At 44.5% G+C, this 13974-nt stretch overlaps 1 long non-coding RNA gene and 1 pseudogene across 1 annotated transcript; both read left to right on the top strand.

Moving 5' to 3' along the window:
* Nucleotides 1-376: 376 nt before the first annotated feature.
* On the top strand, nt 377-1644 carry LOC149344516 (uncharacterized; annotated as a pseudogene).
* Nucleotides 1645-10782: 9138 nt separating this feature from the next.
* Nucleotides 10783-13739, top strand: LOC149344515 (uncharacterized). Its single transcript, XR_016283206.1, has 3 exons — nt 10783-10901; nt 12794-13016; nt 13582-13739. It is a non-coding gene; the product is annotated as an uncharacterized LOC149344515 (long non-coding RNA).
* The last annotated feature ends 235 nt before the right edge of the window (nt 13740-13974 follow it).

The raw sequence follows: 13974 nt of genomic DNA, 5'->3' as shown, positions 1-13974 counted from the left end.
GAGCGTTTGGACCCTTAAGGCCCCTCGGCGGAGGCAACACACCACTTCGGCCCCAGCTTCCTGTAGACCGCACCTCCGGCCTTACCCAACCGGAGGAAATCGGCAGTCGCCTTTTCCTGTCCGGCCCTCTATCTTTCACTTTCCTATTTCCTTTCTAACAACTTTCCTGTATCCTCCTCTCTTCTTCGTTTTTTCCTGTCCTTCCTGGCGGCGAGGGTTAACCGTGTGTCACCAACTACCCTGAGTTGAGTCATATTAGGTTATAGTTAAGGGTACAGCTGGCGTGGGCAGGACTTGCTTGCAAGTTCCTGTCCCGTCCCCTTGTTGGGCTCCATGGTGGGTGGCTGGCACCATGACCGAAAAACATCAATTTTTTATGGGTCCCCCCCTTTCAAAACCTGATCGCTCTCAAGAGAGGGCGGAACGAAGCAGAGAACTTTTTTTCTAAAAAGAAACCAACATTTGCCAAATTCCATGTCGTCCACAGTGAAGTTCAAGATAAACAAGCCAGAATTCTATCCCCCTTCATGGTATCGAAATGCTTAACAGAAGCTTTGGGCCCCGGCTACAAAGTATCCAAAATGACCAGTGGCGATTTATTGCTGGAACGCCGAGACAATGTCCAAACCACAAAACTCTGTAACATAGTGTACATTGGGGACACACCTGTCTCCATCACTGCACATCGATCACTCAATACTGTCCGTGGCGTCATGTCAGAAAATGATTTTCTACACCTTACCGAGAAAGAAATGCTGGAAGGGCTTTCCGAGCAAAATGTCATTGATGTATATCGAATAAAGATCCGCAAGGACAACAACGAAATAGATACCAAACATCTGGTTCTGACTTTCAACACAAGCACTTTGCCCGAAACAATCGACGTTGGATATCTTAAAGTAAATGTAAGGCACTACATCCCTAACCCCCGAAGGTGCTTTAACTGTCAGAGGTTTGGCCACGGCTCACAGAGTTGCCGCGGCCGCAAAACTTGCGCGAAATGCGCGTCAAAGGACCACCATTCTGAGGAATGCGACGCAGCTCTACACTGCGCTAACTGCGAAGGCGACCACGCTGCGTACTCCAGGGCGTGTCCGTCCTGGAAAAAGGAGAAAGAAATCATCATCATTAAGACCAAAGAAAACATTTCATTCAAAGAAGCCAGAAGGCGTTTTGCACTGACAAATACATTTTCTTTCACAGCCAAACCAAACTTTGCTGACGTGGCGCGCAGGGGCGGTGCACCACGCAGCACTCCGGCACCTGCCGCGGCCACTCCCACCACGCCTGTGGCAGTGCCATCAACGCCCCAGGCAGAGACAGCCAAGGCTGCTCTGCCAACTACAAGCCAGGGAGTGCCGGCCCATGGGCCAGCATCCCGCAGGACTTCCCCCCGTCGGGGGAGGCCTGACACCAACACATCCGCGGCTTCGCGGTCCTCCAGCACCTCTGGTGAGGTGATGGATACAACTACCACTCCGCCCGCTTTGCAGCGGCGGACCGGCTCTCACGAGCGAAGAAAAGATAGAACCCCGGTAACGGGCCCAGAATAGTAAATTTCTTCCGTTCCATTCCCACCCAAAAAAAAAACAAACATGACATTTGTGGTTCAATGGAACTGTAGAGGAATGTTGAGGAACTACAGTGATATAACTCATATTCTAGGGTCAGTGATGCCTCCAGCTCTATGTCTCCAGGAGACCAATCTTGGTCCACAACATTCACATATCTTAAAACATTATACAACTTTTAGGCGTGATCGCGAACATGCAAATAGACTCTCGGGAGGCGCAATCATCATCCAAAGCGGCCTCCCGGCTCAAGAAATCAAACTGAAAACAAAACTTGAGGCGGTTGCGGTTAGCGTCATCAGCTACAAAACCATAACAATATGTTCTGTATATCTTCCCCCACACATCACATTAACATGCCAAGATCTAGAAGGCCTGATCGATGAACTGCCGGAGCCATTTCTGGTAGTTAGCGATTTTAACGCTCACTGTCCGTTTTGGGGAAGCGAACGCTGTGACTCTAGAGGCCAAACAATCGAAGATTTTATACTTTCGAATAATATCTGTCTTTTAAATACGGGAAAAGCCACATATTGCTGTCCAAACTCAGCAAAAATGAGCTCTCTCGATTAAGCTTTCGCATCACCATTACTTTTTAACGATTTTAAATGGGACGTTTTAAATGACCCCATGGACAGCGATCACTTACCTACCGTCATCAGGCTCTCATCATCCACTCCAATCATCCCCACAAGGCCACGGCGCTGGAAAATTCAGCTCGCCGACTGGTCACTTTTTACAAAAAGTGCCACTCTGGAAAAGGAATTTTGTGACGACCTTAGCACAGATGAAATTAATGAGAAGTTTACTGAATGCATAATATCGGCCGCAACACTCGCTATACCACAAACAACAGGACTTGCAGAAAAGAAACACAATGTGTGGTGGACAAAAGAATGCACATTAGCAAAAAAACAACAAAACAAAGCCTGGAGCGCTCTGCGTCGATATCCCACTGCAGAGAACTTACCTTTAAGAAGGCAAAAGCCAGAGCGCGGTATGTCTGAAGAAATGCAGAAAAACCTCTTGGCAGAAATATGTCTCCTCAATAAACAGCTCAACAACATCAAAGAAAATGTGGGAAAAAGTTCGTAAATTTACTGGTGACCATACCCCTTTCACACTTCCTCTCTTGACAGCACCCGGGACACAAACATCTTTAGAAGAACAGGCCAACATATTGGGCGAGCATTTTGCTGAGATCTCAAGCTCATCCAATTACACAAACACATTTCAGAAACACAAAGCAATAGCTGAAAAACAAAAATTCCCATCAGGAGCAGGTGTACATGAGGATTACAACCAGCCTCTCACACTACAAGAATTAAATAAAGTATTATCTTCTGGAAAAAAGACAGCACCAGGACCAGACAACGTGCATTACGCTATGCTTGCACATCTCTCCGAGGCTGCTGTAGAGGCACTGTTAAAATTCTTTAATAAAATCTGGATAACTGGAAATATACCTGACGAGTGGAAAAAAGCAGTCATAATACCTTTTCTCAAACCCGGAAAACCACCAAGTCCTAGCAGTTACAGACCAATAGCCCTCACCAGCTGCATTGCTAAATCTTTCGAAAGTGTAATAAACATTAGACTAACCTTCGTACTTGAATCTCGGCAACTACTAGATAAACACCAATGTGGGTTTAAGAAAACATGCTGCACCACAGATCATCTTGTCCGCCTAGAAAACACCACCCGGGAGGCGTTCATCCACAAGCAGCACTGTATTGGGGTCCTCTTCGACTTGGAGAAGGCCTACGATACTACGTGGAAGTTCGGCATCCTCCGTGACCTAGCAGAGCTAGGTATCCGCGGCAGGATGTTGAACTGCTTGAACGACTTCCTGACTAACCGCACATTCCGAGTCCGCCTAGGAGCAACTCTCTCCATGACTTTCACCCAAGGGAACGGCGTACCCCAGGGGTGCATTCTAAGCACGACACTCTTCATAGTAAAAATGAATTCCTTAGCTAAAGTAATACCCAAGTCCATAATGTATTCAGTTTATATAGATGACCTACAGATAGCATGCACGTCCTCCAGTATATCAACCTGTGAGAGACAAATAGAAATCACACTAAATAAACTAGGTGCTTGGGCAGACAGAAACGGGTTTAAATTTTCTCCTCAAACAACAGTAGCTGTTCTTTTTTCATTGCGACGAGGCCTACAGGTCGATCCCAATCTATACCTGAATCACACTGCGCTACCAATTAAACAAGAACACAAATTTTTAGGCCTAACTTTCGACAAGAAACTCACATTTCTACCACACATTAACAACCTTAAAAAGAAAGCTTCTCAAACCCTCAATATCTTAAAAGTGCTCTCACGGAAGCGGTGGCGGTCCGATAGAGCAAGCCTTTTACAAATATATCGCTCTCTGGTGCGCTCCAAGCTGGACTATGGGTGCATAGTATATGGTTCGGCACGAGCATCCTACTTGAAAAGATTAGACCCCATTAATAATCTTGGTTCGCGCCTATAATCTGGAGCATACAGAACATCACCAGTAGTTAGCCTTTACGTTGAAACTAATGAAGCCGCTCTTGAGGATCGAAGAATCGCCCTTACATGCTCATATGTCTTAAAAAAACCGTTCTCTTCCGAAACATCTCTGCCATCCAATTGTCACCAAGTGCCCATCTAAAAGATTATTCATCAACAAACCACATTCTATCAGGCCATTACTACTGCGCTTTGAATATAAATGTGAAGAGCTAACAGTACTAGATGCCCTACCGAATATTGCACAAAGGAATGAACATTTACCACCATGGTACAGCCTGCCTTCAGTATGTGACCTCACAATGACACTTTTAGATAAAAAGCAAACGCCAAATGAGTACATATTACAGGAATTCTTTGCACTACAAGAAAAGTATGACACCTACATTGAATTTTATACCGATGGCTCAAAAACAGAAAGTCACGTTGGAAGTGCAGTAATCCAAGGAAAAAATAAACAGATAATGCGACTACCAGAATGCGCATCGGTTTTTACTGCTGAGTGTTATGCCATCTTTGTAGCTGTAGAAAAAATAGTAAGAGAGAATATCAAAAATAGCGTCATTTACACTGATTCCCTGAGTATGCTTAAAGCACTGCACTCCAGAAATGCATCTGAACCTATAATAGGAAACATCATACATAATATAGTTAAAATCACAAAACAAAAGCATAACATTAAATTCTGCTGGGTTCCTAGCCATGTTGGAATTGTAGGTAATGAGAAAGCAGATGTATGCGCTGCACAAGCCCGGAATGTCCAAATAAAGCAAGTGAACATACCGCACAGGGATTGTTTAAAGTTTATATACAGTAAACTCAAAATTAAGTGGCAGGCTACATGGCAAGAGCACGTAAACAACAAATTACATTCTGTTAAGCCCATTTTAGGGGAATGGCAATCATGTAGGCATCAAGAACGTTTTACCGAAGTTATTTTATGTCGGCTCCGCATTGGACACACCCACCTCACGCACAGCTTTCTGCTAACCAAACAAAACAAACCTCTCTGTGAAATGTGTGGTGCCGAACTCACAGTGAACCACATTTTAATTTCATGTGTCAAACTAGAAGAACTAAGAAAGAAATATTTTACAACATTTTATAGGGAAAGACTCCCATTACACCCCATGTTACTTTTAGGCGATCGTGCACTGGTTGACACCTCATGTATTTTTAGGTTTCTCACGGAAGCCACCGTTTTAAACAAACTCTAGGTACAAAAAGCTTCACCTTTAACAAAAACTCCAACCTTGTGTTTGGCGCATCATAGCCTCAGTTGCTTTTGCGCCATTAAAATCAATATAACTAACTAACTACCTAATGAAAATTAGAAATGGATTTAACTTACACAAATACATGTGCAATCTTCATCTTTAACCAGTCACTTCTGGTGTTACTTGCTCTTTACTTATAGATGAACACACTGCATGCATTTATCTTGTGCAAGAAACTCATTTTTTTCCCATGCACTGTCTGTTGCCACAGTTTACAGTCCGCTGCGCCATTAGAAGCAACGGCACGGACGACTGTAAACTTTTGCTACAGGCAGTACGTAATTTATATAAACTGGTGCCTTTTCCTTAAGCAGTACCTACCTCTTCTTGGTTCTCGTGTTCGCACCCCTGCCCTGAACACAAAAGGAAAAGCGCGAGCTCCCACGCGGCTGTGACTCTACATTTTTTTTATTATGCATAAACTAGAGGCCAGTGCACTTGAAGGAACAAGATTTTACACTAAAGGCAGTCTTGCATTCAGTGGAAGCGTTTCTCGGTGATTATTGCGATCATTCGACAACCTATCACTCAGGAACGTTAAGAGGCATCTCCGCCTTCCACTTCGGAAACGAATGCGAGAAATCCGTCAGTGGACGAGAGATAGGGTGAATTGTTGAGTCACGCTAGTGGACGCCTGGCAGCGCAGATTTCGGAAGTTTGCTAATGCTTGCCTTCCTTACCTCTAGGCCCGATCTCTCTCCTCTCACAGTGGCTCTGTTTCCACCCCTGGAGGGGTTCTTCATCGGTAACATCAGCACTGCGCCCCGTTGAAATCTCTGTACGCGCATCGTGCCTTCATTCTTGGGGATCCGTCAAGCATGGATAGTGCTCCTCGAAGTGAGTAGAATCCTCGTGATCATTTGACGTTCCGCTGACTGCTTCTGGTTGCGGAGGCGCCGATCCTGCTTCTGAACAATTTACGGGTCTCGTTGGCCCAGACACAGTCTTCGTTGCCATGAACTCTTCAGCGTGATGGCGGCTATCGACTTCTTAAAGTACAGTAGTGAGCAAAAGTGGTATACAACACGCAGCCGGTGGCAGAGCTCGGCAAAACTGCATCGAAACGCCATCTAGCCACAGCGACAGGGGTCGCGACAGCTGAAGGGGGACCCGTCTTATCTGCAGGCATGTAAGTTGAATCCTTTCGGTGTGTCGCGCTACCGCTTGGTGAAATGCCTAGCGGTGCCACAGCAGAACCGTACCTGTGGCACCCTTTTTCTTTTTTTCAGCGATCAAGATACCACGGACGGCCGGCGCTTGCTCCGGAGTGAGACTGATGTTGCGCCAGAGAGATTAGGCGAGAAAGAGCGCGACGCATCAAGCCGAGCTATCTGACATGCTTGTCGATAAAAAGGGGCACTGCCACGTTTGTCTCGATCCCAGAGAGCTGTCACTAGATGGCGTTCCAGTGCAGTTTTCCTGCGCTCCGCCGCCGGCTGCGTGTTGTATACCACTTTTCCTCACGACTGTACACTGACTCCCTGCTACCTGTATTATGTGATATCATACTCTTACTGCTCCACGCGGGGAGCCTGATAGCAATCGCAGAAACAGTTCCCAACATCGAATATATTGCTCACCTGGCGTGCATTGTTCCGAACCATGAACCGAAGCGTGGCCTTGTGGTAGAGCATCCGCCTCGCCTTCGGGAGGTGCTGGGTTCGATCCCCAGTGCCGCCGGGTACCCACCGGTTTCTTTAATGGGTACAAGATTTCCCCTGGCCTGGTGCTCGGCTCTTCTAGGGTGAAATGCTTGGGAAAAGGGTCTTAGACCAAACAGTTGCCTTGGCGGATGAGTGATAAGTTCCCCTCCCTTACAAAAATGAACATTGAGATGCAATTAACTGTTTATAGAGTATTTATTGAGTCAATAAAAAGTCTATTAATACTCAAATCCTAATGACTTTGGTCTATAAAAAGTCAATATGTTCTTGACTGGTATGACCCAATATAAATTTAATTGACTACAAGTGAATTAAAACTCAAGCAACAAAAAATCAATTTACATCGATTTCTCACTATGTCATTAAAAAGTCAATAAGTTCTTGACTTATATGACCCAATATAAATTTAATTAACCACAAGTAAATTAAAACTCAAGCAACAAAAAATCAATTTACATCGATTTCTCACTATGTCATTAAAAAGTCAATAAGTTCTTGACTGATATGACCCAATATAAATTTAATTGACTTCAAGTGAATTAAAACTCAAGCAACAAAAATTCCATTTACAGCCCATTTCTCACGACTCATTAAAAAGTCAATATGTTATTGACTGATATGACCCAATATAAATTTAATTGACTACAAGTGAATTAAAACTTTAGCAACAAAAATTAAATTTACAACAGATTTCTCACAAATTTTAGAACCAACCGCAACAACAGCTCAAACGATTCCCATTTCAGCTGAACAGCCTTTATTCATATTATATCTGCTATGGGAGAGGTCATGATGTTGAAGTTGGTTGTAGGTTGTGACTCGGAAAAACACTGCTCATGAGGTCGCTCCGCAGTGTAAAATTTAACGTACAACTGAACACAGTATTCTTTTTTGGTACCAAGTGAGAAATGTGGTATGAAACTATCCTTAGGTTGGAATTAAATTGCACAATGTAAGGGAGAGCTCACTTGAGTTACTGATTCATAAATGTGACAGCATAATGGTGCGGAGGCAGCATTACCTGAATACCGGGCGTTTCAGCAATCACCTTCAAAAATTTTCAAAAATAGGCTTTTTGGGGTAAAAATATGGTTTGTGCTATCACCAGTGTTGGCGGACAACAGAAAGCCGGTAAATTGTCTTCAGTAAGCTGGTTTACTAATCTTTAATAAATAACTTTTTAATTAGGCGCCTAGTTGCAATCAGAGATTTGTAGCTGGTCGTAATAGCCATATCAGATTTTAGAATTTGGAAAACGCGATTACCCTTGGGGCTGCGGCTCGACAAAATTTGGCTTTTTCGACTAGTTACATGCACTGGAGGGCTTGCTTTGCCTGCATGCTTTCGAAACCGAATGTATTTTCGCACGATGCAGCCAAATTTTGTCGAGCCACAGCAGCGAGTGTAATCGCGTTTTAGAAATTCTAAAAACTGATATGGCTACTACTAACGACCGGCTACAAATCTCTAATTGCAACGAATTGCCTATCTCTGATAGTTAAAAAGTTAGAAATTAGTTTACCAGCTTACTACCTAAGACAATTTACCGGCTTCCCGGTGTCCAGCGATACTGGTAATAATGTGCCGCAAAAGCCATATTTTTACCCCAAAAAGCCTATTTTTGAAAATTTTCGAGTCTTCCCTGAAAAACCTGATATTTATTACGATTGAAGATGTCAATCCAATTGGGGATTTTTACAGGTGTGGGTTATAAGGGGCCGTACACATTTGCTCACAAAGGGAGCATTCACACGTATGTACACGAGGGTAACTAAAGACTATTACAACAAAAAGGAGGCAAACACATGAAATAAAATGGCATCATCTTGATTGGACCATAGAGTATAAGCATACAGGCTGTTGAAATGCCTCGTGAGACCAGTATTCAACACACCTATTGAGAAACCAATATACAGCATATGTACCTTGCGCCCGCGCCGCGGACTTGCTAACGCCGTTCAAATCGAGCGCGCAGGCTGGCAGGTCACGTGACAAGACGAACACATCCGGGCACCACGCGACCACGTGGGTCGTTCCGGCGTGCTGCCGTTTGTGCTCGCCGCTCGGTCGTTGGGGCATGTTTTGTGTTGTATTTATTTCAAAATCGCTGCTTCAAACTCGTGTTTGGTTTGACTTGTGATCGTAGCTTTTGGCACCGCTGGCAGTACAATTTCCAGCCCTTCGTGTGCTTCGTGAAAAAGCGACCGCGCCGGGAACCCTGCTGGCTTTTCGTCATGACAGCACGTTGGACTTCACCGATGGAAGCTGCTGCATCTTTTATCTACCGGAACCGCCTTACAAAAGAAGAAAGCGGTTACTGGAAGGCGTCGAGTCTTCGTTTTCAGGTAAGACCTGTAATAATGCGCAGGAATGCGCGCAATTTGCCACCACGCAAATTAACCACCTAGCACTAAGGCGAGAAGAAACGGAAGAGATGAGGCGCTGCCGCCATTGTGCACGGTTATTTCTGCGGTGGCAAAATGCACTCTAATTGAGTCACTATAACTAGCTGGCCTGTCTGTGTTCACAGTGTATCCGTTGCGACGCGAACGCCGTGAAAATAAGCTAAAATCATTGTTCGACGTGGTTGTGCACTGCTGCCTGCACGCATGTTTTTCGTCGCTATTCGCTCGCAGCGGTTTGACGATAGTGCACGCAACTTGACCTGTTTAGCGTTGCATTATGTGCTGCGCGTACACGCGTCGATACAATTTCTTGAAGTGGCTTCGTAAGCTTTGAACACACCTATGCGAGACGATTAAACCTGCTGTCGAGCTCTAGGGGTATGCTGTGTTCGCTCTGCATTCGACGCAGCTAACCCATAGCTGCCCGCCTCGGTGGCCCATAGTGCGCGTCATTCGGTCTCTGGCGCTGCATACTGCGCTACGCGAGTACGCGTCAGGGCTCGGCATTTGATATACTCTGCTCGATACGACATCGAGTCGTGTTCGCTGCAGCGGACTGTGCGGCACCAGACCCGCCGCGGTGGCTCAGTGATTGCGGCGCTCGGCTGCCGGACCCGATAGACGCGGGTTCGATACCGGCCGCGGCGGCCGAATTTTGATGGAGGCGAATTCTAGAGGCCTGTGTACTGTGCGATGTCAGGGCACGTTAAAGACCCCAGGTGGTCGAAATTTCCGGAGCCCTTCACTACGGCGTCCCTTATAGTTCGGGACGTTAAACCCCAATAAACCAAACCAAACCAAGCGATACGCGCTACTGGCCACTGTGGCGGGCGGTTAATCGCGTTGGAGTCAAAGGCAGACTGAATACGTCGTCCTCCAAGGCTGAACTGTCGGTGCAATCGCCTTGCAATCGCCTCAAAAAGCCACATCCAGTAACAGGCTGTATGAACGCGTATTCGCGTAAATAGAGGAGTGATGCGGCTTCCCCAATGAGAAAACTGCCTGTTTGATCATTAGTGTAGCCGTAAAGTGCTTTTAGTGGCAGGCGACCGTGAAGAAAAATCATTGTTAGATGTTGAAGAATAACCAGTCCAAAAATAGGCTCGAGCACTTTGCAGCCTTTTCTAACAGCCCTTTCAGATTAATTATTTCTGAAGAACCCTAAACAGTGCAGAGCTTATTGTGGATTCAAGTGTGAGCAAGATAACTTTTGTCTGTTTAAACTTTGCTTTGTGTTTGTGTGAAACTGGCAGTACGAATTCTTACCCATTAACACAGTCATTGTGGGTACGTCATCTTCCATAGATTGCACAGGTGAAATTCAAATTATGATGTTATGCAGGTGAAGTGCCTGCTGTCCAATGGTGAAGTGGTCTGAAAAGAGCTGTCACTGAAAAGGATGTCTCCGCTGTCCAACTGTGGGGCTGTCTTCCTTGTCTGTGCCCGTTCAACGTGTATTGCAGAACACATGTAAGTACTGAGTTTTCTAAAGTGCGTTTTTCTAGAACTCTGTGTTGAGATCAGTGTGTTGCACCAGTGTGCTTTGAACCAGTGTTGACGGCATATGTTGGCATTTGCCTTTGAAATAGTATATGTGTGTTTCTTCTCAATAAGGCGTCATCCAATACTGCAACTTTGATTCTGGATTTGAAGTGGCGGGCTACAGAGCAGCATTTTAAGGCGATATTACAGCAGGAGGACAGCCTTGTTATCCTTCTACTGTAATACCTGTGTCACATAGCACTCCTCCTAAACAGTTGTAGCCGTAGGATAACTTTCATTCTTCTACTGTAACGCCAGTGTCACATGACACTCCTCAGAGACCCATTGTAAGAGGCTGCGCAAAAGAAACCAGGATGAAAGGGAAGACACGTATACCAAAGGACGAGCGCTGAAGTACCAACTGGTAGTTCAGCACTCGTCCAACTACCAGTTGGTAGTTCAGCGCTCGTCCTGTGGTATATGTGTCTTCCCTTTCATCCTGGTTTCTTTTGCGCTGCCTCTTACAACGATGCTTAACCGACTAGCCCACACAAAGTTATTGATCCTCAGAGACCTTTCCAGCGAAGGCATCTGATTTCACTTGAGGAGCAAAATATGAAAGGCATTAATAGTAATTTAACTGTAAACCTTAAGATTTTTGCCATTTCGGTGAGTATACTTGCTCTAATTCACATATATTTGTCTAGGAGATTGTAGCGACCTGGTTGACTCAGATTTTTGGCTTGCTACCTGATGGCATGGCTAAACAACTTGAAAAGAATAGGATATAAGACATGAATGCATGCTGCACTAACAACTGTTTATATTATCAGTTTTCCACATTATATGGGTTGCACTGTATATACTCAGAAATAGAAAGGAGCCAAGTACAAAGAAAAGCAAACCAAACAACAAAGAGGTAAAATGCGAAATGTTACCCTCTTTTTCTCATGCACTTAGCAGCAATGGTCATAGTGAAAAATAGCATAGCAATAAAGAAGCACTTGGCTTGTAACATGCGCACCTTTTTGGAAATACTAGAGTGTAGTGGTGCTTTTGCCATTCTAAGAAACTGGCTTGTCTGGCATGGCTCTGCATCTTGATGTGACTAATTGCATCATGTTTTGTTATGAAGGCTAGTGCGTTTTAGTGCTGGTTATTGCATTACTATTTCTACTTCCTCTGTCTACTAGTGAGTCGTCAGTGTGTGTTACACTTCCTTCTTTATCACATTTAAATTTTTTAGGTATTGCACATTTCAGTGTTGTGTCAAGGGCATGTGGAAAAGCTGGAATTACAGAATTGCTCTTAGCAAGCCCAGCCTCGTGTGATATACAGGCAGTGCTCCTACTGTTGCATACTATTTTTATTTTTGAATATTTGCTATTACACACACTAATCTGTGATTTTCATCAGCATGAAATCATTTTCCTAAATGATTTGTGCAGTTAACGTTATAAAAAGGCAAAGTACACAATTACCGTTTTCACTTCTTTCTTACATCGGAACCTACTACTATTGCATGACACCATCATTGTGAGGGTGTAAGTTTTGTGTTTATTTTAAACAACTACATGATTTCTGACTTGCATGCTTCAACAGGCATGAAAGCATATTACCATATGACACTATGCAATCAACAAATGCAATTCGATCTTGGCCGCGCCGGTGTAATGTCGATGGAGGCAAAATCTAGAGGCCCGTGTGCTCTGCGATGTATGTGCACATTAAAGAACCCGAGGTGGCCAAAATTTCTGGAGCCCTTCACTGCGGTGTTCCTCAAAGCCTGAGTCGCTTTGACGTTAAACCCGCAATTAACGCCTCATTCCTGGCTGTGACTATAGCATAGAAATTTTATTCCTGTGTTCTGTTTCCTGCAGGTGCATTCATTTATTGCTTCGAGATTGAAAAGGCTGTGTACAAACTCTGGACGGAATCCAGAAGGATGCAGTATTTCTGAAGCGGGCCACCACAACTGTGTGGTGAAGAGAAGCAGTGGTACAGCGCAGCTTCATTGGCAGCTGCTCAGGAGAAGGATATTGGAAGGCAAGGAAAAGGCTCTACAGAAGACACTCACGCAAGTGAAAATGGATGCACTCACAGGTGATTACTGGTTTTAGCTGGATTTAGCACAGAAGTATATATTCACTCCGTCAGTGTATTCGAGAATTGCAACTCAGGATTTGTTAGTGGTTTATTAGGAAGCACAAAACAAAGGGTAATAACAAATGTATGGGATGGAAGCTAGTGACCAATTCACTGTAGGTATGTCATCATGTGAAGGTTTGTGTAGAAGAGGTTAATTGATGGGCATAGTTTGTAGCTCATGTGAGGGACAGTATAAATAGCTTAAATGGCGAGGTTCTGAGACCAATGGGGCAGTGCATGAGCAGAAAAACTAGCCAGGAGTTAACAAATTTTCATGAATGCTCAGCTGTCATGCTTTAGAAATAAGGCTGTTGGTATTTGGCAGCCATGTGCTGTGAAGCTCGGTATTTTAAAAGTGTTGAGGCCTAAGAGATCTGATTCAGTGTTGGCATTCATGGGTGCTGTCACATTAGCCATCCTCCTCTAATGCAAATAGCAGCATTTGCTAGTTGTCTTTGCAATGGGATCATTGTAGCAGTGTATATCATAATAAATATAATTTTTCTCCCTTAATCTTCAGGCACTGTCGCTACACACAAATGGATTCAAGCTGCCATCAAGGCAATGAAAGATATTCGACTTTCTCGGAAAAGATGCACGCTATGACGCGAGGGGCCTCCAGTGCGACTCATTCGCTGCTTTTGTCTACTAATAAAGCTAAGGTTGCTCTTAGGCAAATGTGAGCATTTTTTTTTTGTTCTTTCAATACATACTTGCTCTTCGTGCTTCTCAAGAACATGAATCATGTAATACTTATTTGCATGCTGCTACGTACATACTACCGTGCTCAAATTTGAGAGACCCCTGTGAGTTCTTGCCGAATTTTACCAAACTGCATGTGGGCGCCGCCTGACGAAGCAATCCTGTTGTCGAGACCGATGCCCATATGCAATATGGCACGTTTCAGCATGCA

The sequence above is a fragment of the Amblyomma mixtum genome, chromosome 5 (assembly GCF_055824585.1).
Source record: "Amblyomma mixtum isolate Tamu chromosome 5, ASM5582458v1, whole genome shotgun sequence".
NCBI lineage: Eukaryota > Metazoa > Arthropoda > Arachnida > Ixodida > Ixodidae > Amblyomma > Amblyomma mixtum.
Note: the sequence above shows the minus strand (reverse complement) of the source record. Positions and strands in the feature narration are given on the sequence as shown.